Source organism: Pleurodeles waltl, chromosome 1_2 (genome assembly GCF_031143425.1).
Source record: "Pleurodeles waltl isolate 20211129_DDA chromosome 1_2, aPleWal1.hap1.20221129, whole genome shotgun sequence".
Taxonomy (NCBI): domain Eukaryota; kingdom Metazoa; phylum Chordata; class Amphibia; order Caudata; family Salamandridae; genus Pleurodeles; species Pleurodeles waltl.
Genome location: NC_090437.1, coordinates 11,605,097 through 11,619,326, shown reverse-complemented (window position 1 = coordinate 11,619,326; position 14,230 = coordinate 11,605,097).

The window sequence follows — 14,230 nt, the reverse complement described above, 5'->3', positions numbered from 1 at the left end:
TGGACTGGGGGACACAAGATGGTAGTCACTGTCCTCGGGACACAGGTCCGGAGGCGAATTGCTCCCTAAAATGTAGATGCTACCGGGCTGGGAGGAGTTGATGTGGTCACAGTGAGGCTCACTGGTATCACTGATATTGTATGACCAGGCTGCCTTGGTGGGTAAAAACTGTCCTCAATGTCCAGACATTCAAGAGTGTTGTCGTCACTGAGGGCTTCATCCATGGGGGTAGTGGCAGACTCTTCAGTGATCTCGTTGTTCCCAGTGGCAGCTCGACCTGTTGATGTGAGAGGTACAATGTTACAGGTTGTACTGTGACATCTGCCTCCAACAGTTCACAGTATCATTTAGCCAAGGCTGTGTACACGTTGGATTGGCAGGTTTTCCTTACGCGACTGGTACACATGATGTCTATTGTAGAGACCTGGCATTTCTGAAATACACAAATTCCATTTGAGTCATCCAGCTGCAGAATGTATGAGTTCGCTAACACTTGGGAGGATGGTCATAGACTTACATCTTGCCAGCAGTGCAGGCAAAACAGTAGCTTGGCAGAATGTGGGTTTGATCCTTTTAAGTCCCAGTTAACTCGTATGCAGGCAGATCCTGGACATTGTTGTATATGTGATTGTAGTCATCATGTGGCCGGTGCAATGTGAATGTGTCTGCTGCCAGTACCATTCAGGTGATGCATCTTGAGGCCTTTGGTTCATGTTTTTTTTGGAGCACACAGGTTGAGCTGTCCTTCCTCACCACAATAATTTAATCTTGGCGTAGCTGCCCAACATGGATCTAGGTGTTTAGCCACATCACAGAGTGTGCCATAATCTGTCTCTTGGCCCCTCCCAGGTGAGTAATGTTCATCTGTGAGTTCACAGACAGATGCATTGTGACATATGTACAGTGTCCTGATGATTGGACTCACAGGTACTAGCCCTCCCGGAATTTACAGTCACATTACTCCAAGTACTACACAGTATACATATGTTATCCTCCTAGGTGTTCACACTACCATTATGAGTTCACAAACAAGGATATTGGGGCAGATACACACTGGGCTTGTGTTTGGATTTTTTAAGACAGAGCCTCCAGTCATGTCACTCCCTGTACTTCATGCAGTTGTTATATGTCATCCCCCAAGATGAGTGCACTTCATGTGTAGATTCCCAAAGAAGGGTTTTTTGGCAAATGTACATTGGACTGGTGTTTGGAATGACAGTAAGGGAGCCTCCTGCGAGTTGCAGCCATGTAACTTCCTGTATTACACACACTATCCTGATGGTTTCCTCCCAGCTGAGTACACTTCAGTTATAATTTGGTACACAGGGGTATTTTGGTTGAGGACACAATTTTGGAGTCTTGATTTGGGAGAGCAGTGCCTGCTGTGAGTTGCAGTTCTCTCACTGCTTCACACTACCTGACAGCTCCTAAGTACCTGAGTGAGTACACAACATATGAGCTTTGAAATGCTTTCGTCTTCAGGGAAAGGGATACTGTTCTGGTGTTTGTAGTGACAGAAGCAGTGCCTCCTGGCCTTATCAGTTCTGTCAGTGCTTGTACTACCTACACACTATACAGATATCAACTTCTTAGGTAGTACACTTCAATGGAGAGTTCAGGGGCAAGGGACATTTGAGCAGAGGACACTGTGGTGGCTAAGGGGAGTGACTGTAGCAGTGCCTTCTGGCCTTAGCAGTCCTGTCAGTGCTTTTACTACCCACACCCTGTATAGATATCAACCTTTCAGGTGAGTACACTTCAATGGTGAGTTTAGGGACAAGGGTCATTTGAGCAGAGGACACTGTGGTGGCTGAGTGGAGTGGCAGTAGCAGTGCCTCCTGGCCTTAGCAGTCCTGTCAATGCCTGTACAACCCACACACTATACAAATGTCATCCTCTCAGGTGGGTACACTTCACTAGGGATTTGCCAAGCAAGCTAATTTTGAGTATGATACACTGTTCTAGATTTTGTAATTGTAGAATAGTGCCTGCTGGGAATTGTAGTGCTGTCAATCCCTGTACTACACACAATGTACACAATTAGTGTTCCCACAGGTGAGTCTAGTTCACTTGTGAGATGCCAAACAGTGGTCTATGGGCAGGTGGACACTGGGATGGTGAGTGGGGTGACAGTGAAGGTGGCTAAAGGTGAGCAGTGAACATGCATGACATTACATTTATGTGAGATATTTTAGTGTTGTGACTTACCCGACTTCACTCCCCAAGGTATTCCTGTCAAGCCCTCAGGATGTAGGATGGCCAAGACCTTCTCCTCCCAGAATGTGAGTTGTAAGGGAGGAGGTGCACCACCTGCCAGTCTTCTGGACCTGCAGCTGGTGCCTGGAAGCCATGGAATATACCGTCCCCCTGAGGCCGTTCACCTCTTCCTGGGTATATTTTTTCTATTGTGCACTCTGGCTACAGTGTGTTGTGCTGTAGATGCAAAGGATAGTGGTCTCTGAAGGGGTGTGTTTATAGTGTGCTTTGCAGGTGTGGGGAGTGTGGCAATTTGTGTCAGCTGTGTTGTTTTCAAATCCATCCAATGTGGTGTTCTATATTACTGTAGTGACCGTGAACTGCCATGGTTCGGACCACCATTGGTAGACCGCCATGGCTGCACTGCAACTTTTGACTTGTAGGACGGTCAGTGCTGGTAGTCAAATTGCCTATTTCGCACCCTCCACGTGAATGGCGGTCTTGCATTTTTGGCTGACTTTTGTCAGTCCTGCCTGTGCAATTTCTAATAGGGAGGTCTGTATGACTGCCAACATGGCGGTCTTTTGGCGGTCGCCACTATGTCGGTCTGGCGATCTGACCGCCAAACTCGTAATGAGGTCCTTTGTCTTGGCTTTATTATCTTGACTAAGAAGTATCTCAACCTCTTGTAATAATAAATCAATTTCGTTAAGGGTGCAATTTTCAGCTGCATGCCAGGCTTTGGATATTCTACTTGTTCCCTATTAGATGGGGGAGTGTACATATGACTCCCCCCAAAAAATGGCTCATCTGTTCTGGCCCTTCTTTTCTCAGAAAATACTCTGCTGTTATCAAGAACTTCCATGGGTCTACAACACCTGCAGGCCAAATTCAAATGCTTCTGCAATTTGAAGGGTCTTGAAATGTATCTATAAAAAATTAAGTACATGGCCATTAGTCGGCACAAGTCTTTCAGGGAGAATATCAGTTTAGCTTCTACCTATCTGGTAGGGGTGGAAAGATTTGATTATTTGGGAGTCAAGGTAGATAGTAGATTTTCTTGGATGCCACATATTGAGAAGGGTAGGGCCACACTCCAACAAAGGGCTGCTACATTGTTAAAAACAGCAAAAAAATGCAACAATCTCAAAATCTGTATTCCTGGCCCTGGAAGTTTATGAAGCCAAGGCACAAGCTGCTGTTCTGTATGGGGCGGAAATATGGAGGTTTGAGAACGTGAAGGTATTAGAGAATGACTTTGTTGGATCTCTTCTTAGTTTACCTCCAAATACCCCTTTGACGCCTTTATATAATGATCTTTCACTAAAGAAAATGATCTTAGCTGTTCTAAGACTCTTATTGTTTTGGGTCAGAGTGTTGTCACATGCTGAACTAGTACCTTATAGGGACAGCTTAATTGAAATAAAGTGCCTTGATTCAGTGGTCATGCTTCCTTGGCTCTACCATGACCAAATCTTGCTAAGACTCTTGGGATTAGAAAGATTATGGCTGGATCTCGCTTCTATTTTCTGGCCTCAAAGGCCTTATAAAACATTTATATTGGAATTATGTAGTCAGACAATTGCACCAGACTGTTACTAAAGTGATCTTAATGGCAAAATTTCAGGTATTTAAATCCTTCCCTTTGTTTGAGACGTTCATGGATGAGAGATACCCACATCAATCCAGAACGTTATTCTTAAAATTTCTCCTTGGTACTTTGTGAATCAAAGTTTCATCTCAAAGTGAAAAGTCTGCTTTGTTGATTGCAGCCTATGCTCCATGGGTGGCTCCATTGCAATGGCAAAGGAGCGTTTCCCCCCTGGCTAAGCCAGGAGCTGAAAGATAAAATTATATTTAATTAGCGTTTTATCTTTCAGCTGTTGGCCCAGCCAGCAGCATGTTCAGGGAGAGGCGGGCTGGGCCACAGGAGGTGGGAGGGGGGATGAGGAGAGAGTGCACCTAAGTGTGCATGTGTTTTTAAGCAAGGATAAAACACCACACACAATCAAATTCTAGTATAACACAGGTCTGTTACAATATGTAATGTCTAGTTTCCATTAAATAGATTAAACAAAAATGTACGTCGGTGTTCACATCAGTTTTCTTTACAGATGATGTGTTTATTATCAAGAGCGTTGTATTAAGGTAAACATCTATTTAATGGAAACTAGACATTACATATTGTAACAGCTATCCTTGCTTATCTTCACTTGTGTTAAAAAAAGCTTTTTCTCCTTTTTTTTACACTTGATTTTGCCCAATGGTGGTAGGGCATTCAGTTCACCTGCACCACTTCTTATCGTACTATACATTTGACTATTTGTGCCTACCTTCCTAGGAGTACGGCCATTTTCACTCTTACTACCCCATTGCGCATGTGTTTTTGTCCGGCTGACTGAGGCTGGCCAAAAACTCATGCCCACTTAAGTTTCTCCAGCCCGGCTGTGTTGAATAGTCAAGCTAGAGAAACTGCACAAACCCCAGGGTTGTGTCTGAGAGGCAATCCAAGCCGATCAGACCAATCGCGATGCTGCTTTGATGCTAGGTTTAGCATGAAAGCAGCACCAGGATTGCTAGGGAGCCTCTGCTGGTGTCCAAGTGAATGCTTTGACACCAGAAAAGGAGGCGCAACGAGCAAGGTGGCAGGAGACGGCAGCGACTATAAGAGGTATTTTTTTAAAAATATTATTTTTATATTCCCCACCCCCGTCCTCACCTACCCTTGAGATTTGTGATGGCCGCTGCTGCTATTCTCTATGTGATAACAATATTCTTGAAAACAAAGAGCATGTGTTTTTTTTGTTCATCGTACCATCTAGTGAGAAGGAAGTGGATTTGCCCTTTGTGCCTTAGGTTAGGCTTCCGGCAACATTTTGTCTGCTTAAGAGTGCTCAGACCAGACACATCTCCCTGTACTGTGTTTGGCTGACTAGGAAACTTTTGGGGATTCATTTTTAGATTTTAAGTGCAATGACCAATTGTTTCCATAATGTATTAGTCCTGTTTGAGTATTTACTCTTTTTATTATGTATATGCAATTATAATATGAATTTGTTGTTATTTTATACTTGTTTTGGTGTATTTTTATTGTGTTTCATGTATTTTTGTGTGTTATCACCCTGAAATAAACATCTTTGAAATTGAAAAAAAAATGTATTGAGTGTTTGGCAGTGCATTATTTGTTGTGGTCCTATGTGGCAAGCATTTTGGTGTTGTGATTGAATGACCAGAGAGGTGCATTTACCTTGGCTTTGGGTGCAACATCTATCTGTGTGATGGAGAGGGAGTTGTGAATGACAGGTCTGCATAAATGTTCACTTGCCTGTATTTACACTGCTATTTTATTGGAAGAAATATAGAAACTAAAGCTTTCCAGATTTCATTTACACCAGTATATAGCATATAATTCAGCTGCTCTCCATAATATGCTGGAATTCCTTTATCTTCAAAATTGTGTTAGGTGGGCACAAGGCTAGAGATGCTAGCCTAGCTAAACATGACCAAGCCAACACCAGGCACCAAGGCCCAAAACCAGAGCCAGACCTTTGGCCTAAGCCTATTTTGGCTTGCCCAGCTATATTCAAATCTAATAAGAAAATCTACCCCTAACATCGGTCAAAAAAAGGTGGGAGGCTCTGTTGGGTCGGGAATTGTCAGACCAAGAGTGGCAAAAGAGGATGGCTTAACCACACCCAGTCTCTAGGAACACAAGACTGAAATATATCTAATTTAATTATTTACATATGACGTACCTGACAACTCACAGAATATAGATGATATATGGGGGTGCCCCTGGGCTCTGCCAAAGATGCTCACTAATGGAGGAGTACTTTAGCCACATGACATGGAGTTGTTCGGTAAGTCACAGATTCTGGGAGGGTGTCATTGATGTCCTGAATGGAGTCTTCAACCGTACCCTCCAATGCACAGCAAAGACATGCTTGCTGTGGCTGTACATTAGACCATGGCGTAAGAAAGTAGGCAACAAGTTTATTGAGTTGGCGCTAGTGTTGGCAAAACGCTGCATAGCACAGCAGTGGAAGACAGCAGGGGGTCCGTGGATGCTGAGCTGGGTGCAGGAGGTGACATTGTGGCCCAGGGCAGAGGAGCTAGCACTTATAAGGGATGACGTGCGACGAATACGGAGATGGCCACTGGTGGGACTATGGTCAGAGATACTGGAGGTTTGGTAACATCAGGGGGACGATCTGGGGAGAGACATAGTTCTGCAATGTCACCACCGAAAGAACCAGTGAGAAAGAGCTGATAATATGGTAAATGAGCCACAAAATAGATGACACAAGTAGGATGCCGGGACTCAGTGGGCCCAGGGGTGTGTGGGGTCACGGCCCTCCCCGTCCGCCAATAAAACTACGTTATATAAAAAAATATAATAAGAATATTTAACCTATATACTGACTTGTCTCCTGATTCACTAATGTCATCAGGGCATGAATTCGAGAAATTAATGCTACTTTTTAAAAATTTTAAACAGACTTTATCATATTTTACATAACGTTTGTTTATATGACAAATATCTTGACAGCTTGACTCCTCCTTTTGCTGTTATGGCCAAACTAGAGCCTGTTTAGGCTTTGTTTGCCCACCTCTGATTCTATGTCAGGACCAGAGGCCGTGGATTATGCTTTCTCTTTCTTTACTGAAAATTACAGAAGTGAGTTAATGTTAATTAAACAGAAAAACAACATCTCCCAACACTCCTTGTAGTCCATAACATGCCCAATCTCAGGCCTGGTCTCATATAAATGTATCTGCCTTCCTAGTCCTTCCTCTTTCTTTGGTGCTTGCATCCAGAGATAAGCTCTCCCTTCCAATATTGCTATTTGTTCAGCTGTTAAGTGTTTAATTATTTTATTTTACATCTACAGCCATGGAGCGGGAGCAGGGCTTTGAACGGCACTTCGCTACGAGAACAGTTTTTGTTCCCCTTGCATGCCGTCGCGCTCGCTCGACGACTGATTTTACATTTTAATTAGGAGTTCAGTCATTCAAGGCAAGCGCTGACGTGCTTCTATTTATGGTCCTCAGGGCACCCCTGAAATTGGAGCGGTCTGTTATTCTGGCCAGTGTTGCGAGGTTTAACCGGCTCCCAGAGGAGCCGGGTGAGTACTGGACGCAGAGGACGTTGTCCTCTTTCTATGTTTATGCATGCACATGTGCGAACCACTCTCTGACCACAATTTCAGGCAGAAATCGGCTTCTGTGCTCCGCGGCATGCAGTACACTCATTTTTCACCCCCTCGAACGCCCGACAGGGCGCAAAAGCATTTTCAGGCTTCACCCTAGGGGAAATTGAGCAGGTGCTCCCTCCACTTTTGATTTAGGCCTATTTGAGAGATATCAGCTCTCTCTGGATTAGGAGATTTCTCCTCTAATAACCTGCTGTGGCTCCTTCCCCCCGTTGAACTCCTCCACTCCTCCTGCTTTTCCAAGCATGGCGTACTATGCAGAAGAGGATGAATTTTACCAGGATGAGACGGAAGGAGAGACTAGTACAGGCCCTGGGTCACCATGTATGGGACTCTCTTAACCAGGCTCTGATAAAAGCTTTGAAGCCTTTTACTCATCCTCTAGTGAGGTTTGGTCAAAGGGAATTGATGGGGTGAACCCCCTCTGAGTCACTGATTAGATAAAATCAGTTGTCTGATGTGGGCTTTGCCCAGCGAGCCGCAGTGAGACCTGCTTCCTCAGAGGAAATTTTCACAGAAATGGCTACCTCTGTCCTAAAAGATCATGAGTAAGGTGCCGGGGTCACTTTAGATTCATCTGAGTTTTTTCCTACCCCGACGGTACCTCGTGCTGAGGTTTCCCATTCCTCCGCCTCACATACTTCTAACTCTGATCAAGCAGAAGTGAACCCAAACAACCTACCAAACACAAACGCAAGAGCTGTCATACCATTTCTGAATCTACTTCTCAAAATAATCTTCTTTTTGATCTGGAAGACATCATACACCCGAGGTCTACTGAGTGGGTTCCATGTATGGAAGTCGCACACTATGCAGGAACGCCTGCGTAAAGGTTTTGATAAAGATGAGCGCAGCATCTTACGCTCCGAGTGTCCTCGCCCTTCCCTACTAGGCAAAGTGGCGGATACCCCGGAACTGGACCCGTTCCTTAAAAAATTCACCAAAGACCCGAAGAAGGGCCTAGATCAGCCCTGGAGAAGCTGCCAAGATAAGCTCCTCAACATATCAGGGCCCATTACCAAGATCCTTGAATTGGCAGTACAGGCAAAAGACTCTAGTACACTGTTAGATCCGGAAGCCATTTTGGAATGGGCATGGAGGGCAATTTGCCTCCTGGGCAATGCAAATTGTGCCATTTCCATGGAACGTCGCAAATCATTTTTAATGAGGATAGATCCTAACCTGGCTGAACTGGCCCCAAATGAACCAGGTACCCTTGTGAATGGCCTCCTTTTTAGGGATACATTTGTCAAAGATTTGGGCAAATATGTCTCCACCTTTTCAGCCTTGGATAAGGCTCAAAATTTGGACAGACGCTATCGAGGACAAGTGTCAGGCGTAGGCTTCTATCAGGCCTCCAGATTATACCCAGAGAGGTTGCGGTTCCTACCAGGCTGCCACAGGATTCTACCCTTCCCGGACCAGGACAGGCTGTGGTAGTGCCTACAGAGGCGGGAACCGAGGTGATTTCAACGCCACTGACGCCACAGCATCAGGTGAGAATAATTCCCTTTTCAGAGGTTATTCTAGGGGGCAGGCTGAAATGGCATCTAGCTGCTTGGGAACGCGTTTCTCAGGATCCTTGTGTTCTGCAGACAGTTCAAGATTACAGACTGGAGTTTTATTCTCCTCCCAAACAGGAAGTGTTTCCTCTTGCACTCTGATTTTCCCAAACAGCGAGCAATTTCATAGACAACGAAATTGCTTCTCTCCTTTGCAAACATGCAATAGTTTTGACGGTTCCCCATCCAGCAGGTCTTGTTAGCACCATATTCCTGGTGCAGAAGAAAGGTGGGGGTTACTGGTTAGTTCTAAACCTAAAATCTTTCAACGCCTGGATAGTGTACCGCCATTTCAAACTGGAGGGAATCCATCTCTTAAGAGATCTTTTACAAGACACAGATTGGCTGATTCTGTTGGATCTCAAAGACGCTTACTTAAAGGTGCAAGTCTTTGCCCCACAGCAACGTTTTCTTCAATTTCGCTGGAGAAGCCAATTGTACGAGTTTTCCATTCTTCCCTTCAGGCTGTCTTCTGCCCTCTGGTGCTTCACCAAACAGCTACGCCCAGTACGAGGCCTTTGTTCTCATTATATATCTAGATTACATATTGATTATGGCCCAAACCAAAGAGTTGGTGCTAGTACACCTGTCTTGGACTATTCAAGTTCTACAAGATATGGGTTTTCTAATAAACTCAGACAAGTCAGTTACGGTCCACACACAATGTATTGAATTTTTAGGTTTCCAAGTAGACTTCATCAAAGCGCAGTTGAAATTGCCTCTGATGAAACATCCTTCAATCAAGAGAGAGTTATGGAGAGCCCTCATCTCTCCGACTATATCATTGAGGACCCTTGCTTGGCTAGTAGATTCATCCAGGCAATATTTCCGGGGCCTCTGCATTATCGGCCCCTTCAATGTGTAAAGATCCTACATCTTCGCAAGGGGCTGACCTACTGAGAGCAGATTTTGTTAACGGACGAAACCGAGACAGAGATAATGTGGTGGTTGGATCACATGGATGTGTGCAAAGGCAAGGCCATTTTTTCATCCTGTCCAGAGATAATAATAGAGTCTGACACCAGTCAATGGGGTTGGGGGGCTCGGTGCAGAGCGATGAAAACGGGGGGCCGTTGGTCCCCAGAGGAGCTGACTCTCTATATCAATTGTTTGGAGCTCCTTGCGGGAGCTTTTGGGATCTGTTCTCTCCATCCCCACAAGGCCAGTTGATGCATACCACTTCGTATGGAAAACATCTTGGCGGTGAGATATGTCAGTTACCTAGGAGGAACCAACCAAATTGCGGATTCTAGTGGAGAATGCCAAGGAGTTTTATCGTTTTTGTCTCCAACACCAAATATCGGTGACAGCAGAGTACATTCCGGGACGTTCCAATGTGGTGGTGGACTGGAACTCTCGTTTTTTGAGGGATGGCAGCGATTTGAAGCTCCATCAGTCTGTCTTTGACAGTCTGATGAGTTGATGGGGCGAATGCTCGACAGACCTGTTTGCGTCTCGACTCAGTACCCAGCTTCCACAGTTTTACAGTTGGAGACCGGATCCATTAGCCCTGGGGTCAGATGCGTTTCTACAGGATTGGTCCCTAAGTCTTCTTTACGCTTTTCCTCCATTCGCTATGATTCAGAGAGTACTCTTTCATGTGACGAGGCAGACGATGGAGTTCATTTTAATTACCTCTCTAGAAAGCTCAATCATGGTTTCCGAAAGAGATGTCGTCGTTGTTGTGTGCTCCTCCAGTGGTACTTTCCTCCTTCCCATCCCTACTACTAGATCCGTTGGGTCTCTCTCATCCTTTAGTCTTATAAGAACGATTGATCCTTATGGCTTGGAGACACTGGCAAGTGCCAGGTATTTCAGAAGACATTCTTATTCCAATCTTTGGCACCTTTCACCCATAAACGTTATGAATCCTCTTGGAAACGATGGTGGATTGGTGCGGTGAGCAAGGTACTGATCCCATGGGGGATCACGTTAGCATGATGGTCAATTTTTTTTCAGATTTAGCAAGTCGAGGCCTAGCGTATAGGACCAATAATAATTTTAGATCAGCTATTTCTGCAGGACATCCTCATATCAACGGTAAACCAGGGGGCGAGCATCCTTTAATTTGTAAACTTTTGTGAGGCATTCGAATGTTCAGACCCCCTCAGCCTAATTATACAACTTGATGGGACGTGGATATTGTTTTGCGTTTTCTGAGAAACTGGCCATGTGACAGGATCTCTCTCGTAAACAGTTATCAGCCAAACTCGCTGATCTTTTGTGCCTCATTTCTTGTCAAAGGGGGTCTGATGTTCGAGGCCTGGATTTGGCAGGTAGAGTATTTACTCCTTCTGGAGTTTCTTTCACTATTTCTAAACATACAAAGACAGCATCTAAGTGCATTTCATATCCAGCTTTTCCTCATAATCTGAAGATATGTGTTGTGAAATGTTTAAAAGCTTATGAGGATTTTACTCGAGAGATTCGCAGAGATGTGTGAGGCCAATTACTGATATCTCTTCATAATCCTTTTGCTCCAGTGTCATCAGCTACTTTGGCTAGATGGGTTAAATGGTTATTGGGAGAAGTCGGTATAGACATTACCAAATTTGGAGTGGATTCTGTGCACGGCGCCATGGCTTTTAAGTCTTTTGCAGCTGCTTCCTGTTTAGAGGATATTATGGCTGCCACAGATTGGTCATCTGACAATACATTTAAGATTTTCTAACATAAGCCTATTGTTGATGTGGCATCTGCAGTGGTGGATCAGCTTTGAACTAGCATAATCTGAAGCCTCTGGTCCTGATATAGAATAAAACAAACTCTAGCTATCGCATCAAGAATTTTCAACTCTATTAAGGACACGGAGGCAAGGATTATCCCACCCATATCAAGAGATTCATTTTAATATTATTGCAACTGTTATGTGATTAAATGATAAGAAGTTTGTTGTCTATACATGATCTACTGTTTTCATGTATTTTATTTTTATACCCACCCATGTATTAAATGGTCATTATCAGTTTATTAGCACATGTTCTTTCGTTCATAGGATCGGACAATAAGAGCGCATGAATACTCCCGAAGTACACATGAGGAAGGATGGTCGTTTGGGTCTTGGAGAATACAGTTTGTGGATGTCAGGTTGTCTTCAATTTATTATTGCAAAGAAAGAGGAAGGACTAAGGAGGCAAAGACATTTATAGAGGATCAGGCCTAGGATTGGGCATGTTATGGACTACAAGGAGTGTTGGGAGATGTAGGCTTTCTGTTTAATTAACGTTGATTGGCACTGTAATTTTCAGTAAAGAAAGAGAAAGCATAATCCTCACTTCCGTGTCCTTAATAGAATTGAAAATTCTTCACACAATAGCTAGAATTATTTTTATTCCACTCGATCACGCAACAGGCGTCGCTATCAATAGTGCAGCAGGTGCACTGGGGCACATGGAAGCGAAAAGCCTACCCAAATGTTTTCTGTATTTTACTGGCAGCTAGTGGCACTGGGCCCATGGTCCTGCTTGTGATAGGGTCACTTCACTAAGCACTGCACTCAATACCTCCTGGCTAACTGCACTTTACCTTTAAAGCAGCTAGCTTACTCACAGTGACACATGCAACTCAGTTCAATTCAATACATGCCAATTGACTCGATTCAGACGAGAAACACCCGATTTTTTTAAAAAGTTGCTTAATTTTAGCTGTCTTTCTTATTATCAACTCATGTGCAATAAATTTCAATGGGGAAAATAAATTTCCCGATTTTGTTTATATCTCCCACTTTCTACTTTTAAAATGTTGGCATGTATGTAGTGAGGCTACACACATGCCCTGGAGCAGTGCTGTAACGAACCTTGCGCCCCTACCCCCTCCACACTGAAAAGTACATGGGTGCACCCCTTCCCCCAGACCCAGTCAGGAGCTCTCAGGCCATGGGCTAAAATGTCCACACGGGAGATGACGTTTCATTCCAAGGAAACCAGCGTTGATAAGCAACGTTTTTCGAACTCCCGAATTCCACTTTTGTTTGTTTTGCCACTAGTCTGCTGTGAATTGCAAAACTCTGTTTAAAGACGAGTGTTCTTGCATACTAGGAGTTGTTAAATTACAAAAAAGCTTGTAGAGGAACAGGCTTAGACTGACCCCGGGGTGCAATGTAGGCGGGTTGGGGGTGGCCCAACCCTTCAGGAGGGGTTCCTTACCCTTCAAGGACGCCCTATTCAGCGTAAGGGGAATAAATATCTCTGAGACATGGGATTCCCAGGGTCCCCTCCTCACATTCTGTGGGGAGGGGGTATTATTTTGTGTTACGCCACTTGACTGAAGTCCCACTGAGGTATATTTTTACTACTCTTGTTCCACCACGTACTGCCAGGCCCACAATCCTTTGACGTTCTGATAAATCGACTGATGAATAACAGATGACAGGCTTGTGCAAATCTGCAGCTCTGCTTAATTGGATCCTGTGAGTCCATGGAGGCCTGGTGCAGATCACCCCTCACGAAGGAAAGCAGATTATCCGTTTCCGCAGAGGGAAGCTGGTCTAATTTAGGCCATAAATGAAGGATGATCCTTTTTTAAGGACCTGTATTTACTCGCTGTTGAACGTGTTGTTATAAATGTTGCACCAAGCGTGCCAACTGCAGCGACTCACGAACTCCCTATGGCTTGGGTGGTAGTTAGGTTAACCACTTGTCACTGATTCATATTGTTGACAGTGACCGTAAAAATTCTGGGCCAAATGTACAGACCCCAATTGGGAATACATGCATAACAATGATCAACTGATCTAAACATTTACGTTAAATTAAAATGTTTCGATTATGTTTGTGAATTAGAGAAATATGCAGAATACCTTATTGTGAATATTATTTCTCCTCTTCTTTATATCTTAAGCGAGATATGGAAGAGCCCGTGCTGCATCTTACCTCCACACCAGTGGTTCTTGGTAAACTTTGAAAAAGTGGTATGTAAAGGGGGCAGGCTCTCATGTTTGCATTACATGAGAGCCTGCCCCCTCTAAACCGATTCAGAGCGGCGAGGTGGCTGTTCTTCCCCAAAGAGCTTCTTATTAAACAAGAGGCCAAGTGTTGGATTTTGCAAAATGAGTTTCATGATATACCAGCCAAAGGTCAGTGGGTCTTACAGTCAGCCCTAAAAGGGAGCACATTAAATATTCCAGTACCTTAGGGTCTGCCTCATTTCGTAGACTCACTAATGTTCCACAACCTCCTATCATGTATATTCCAATCATAAAACTGTACCAGACATAAATAATGGCGCCAAGGCCGGGAAAAAATTTACCAAATCGTAAAT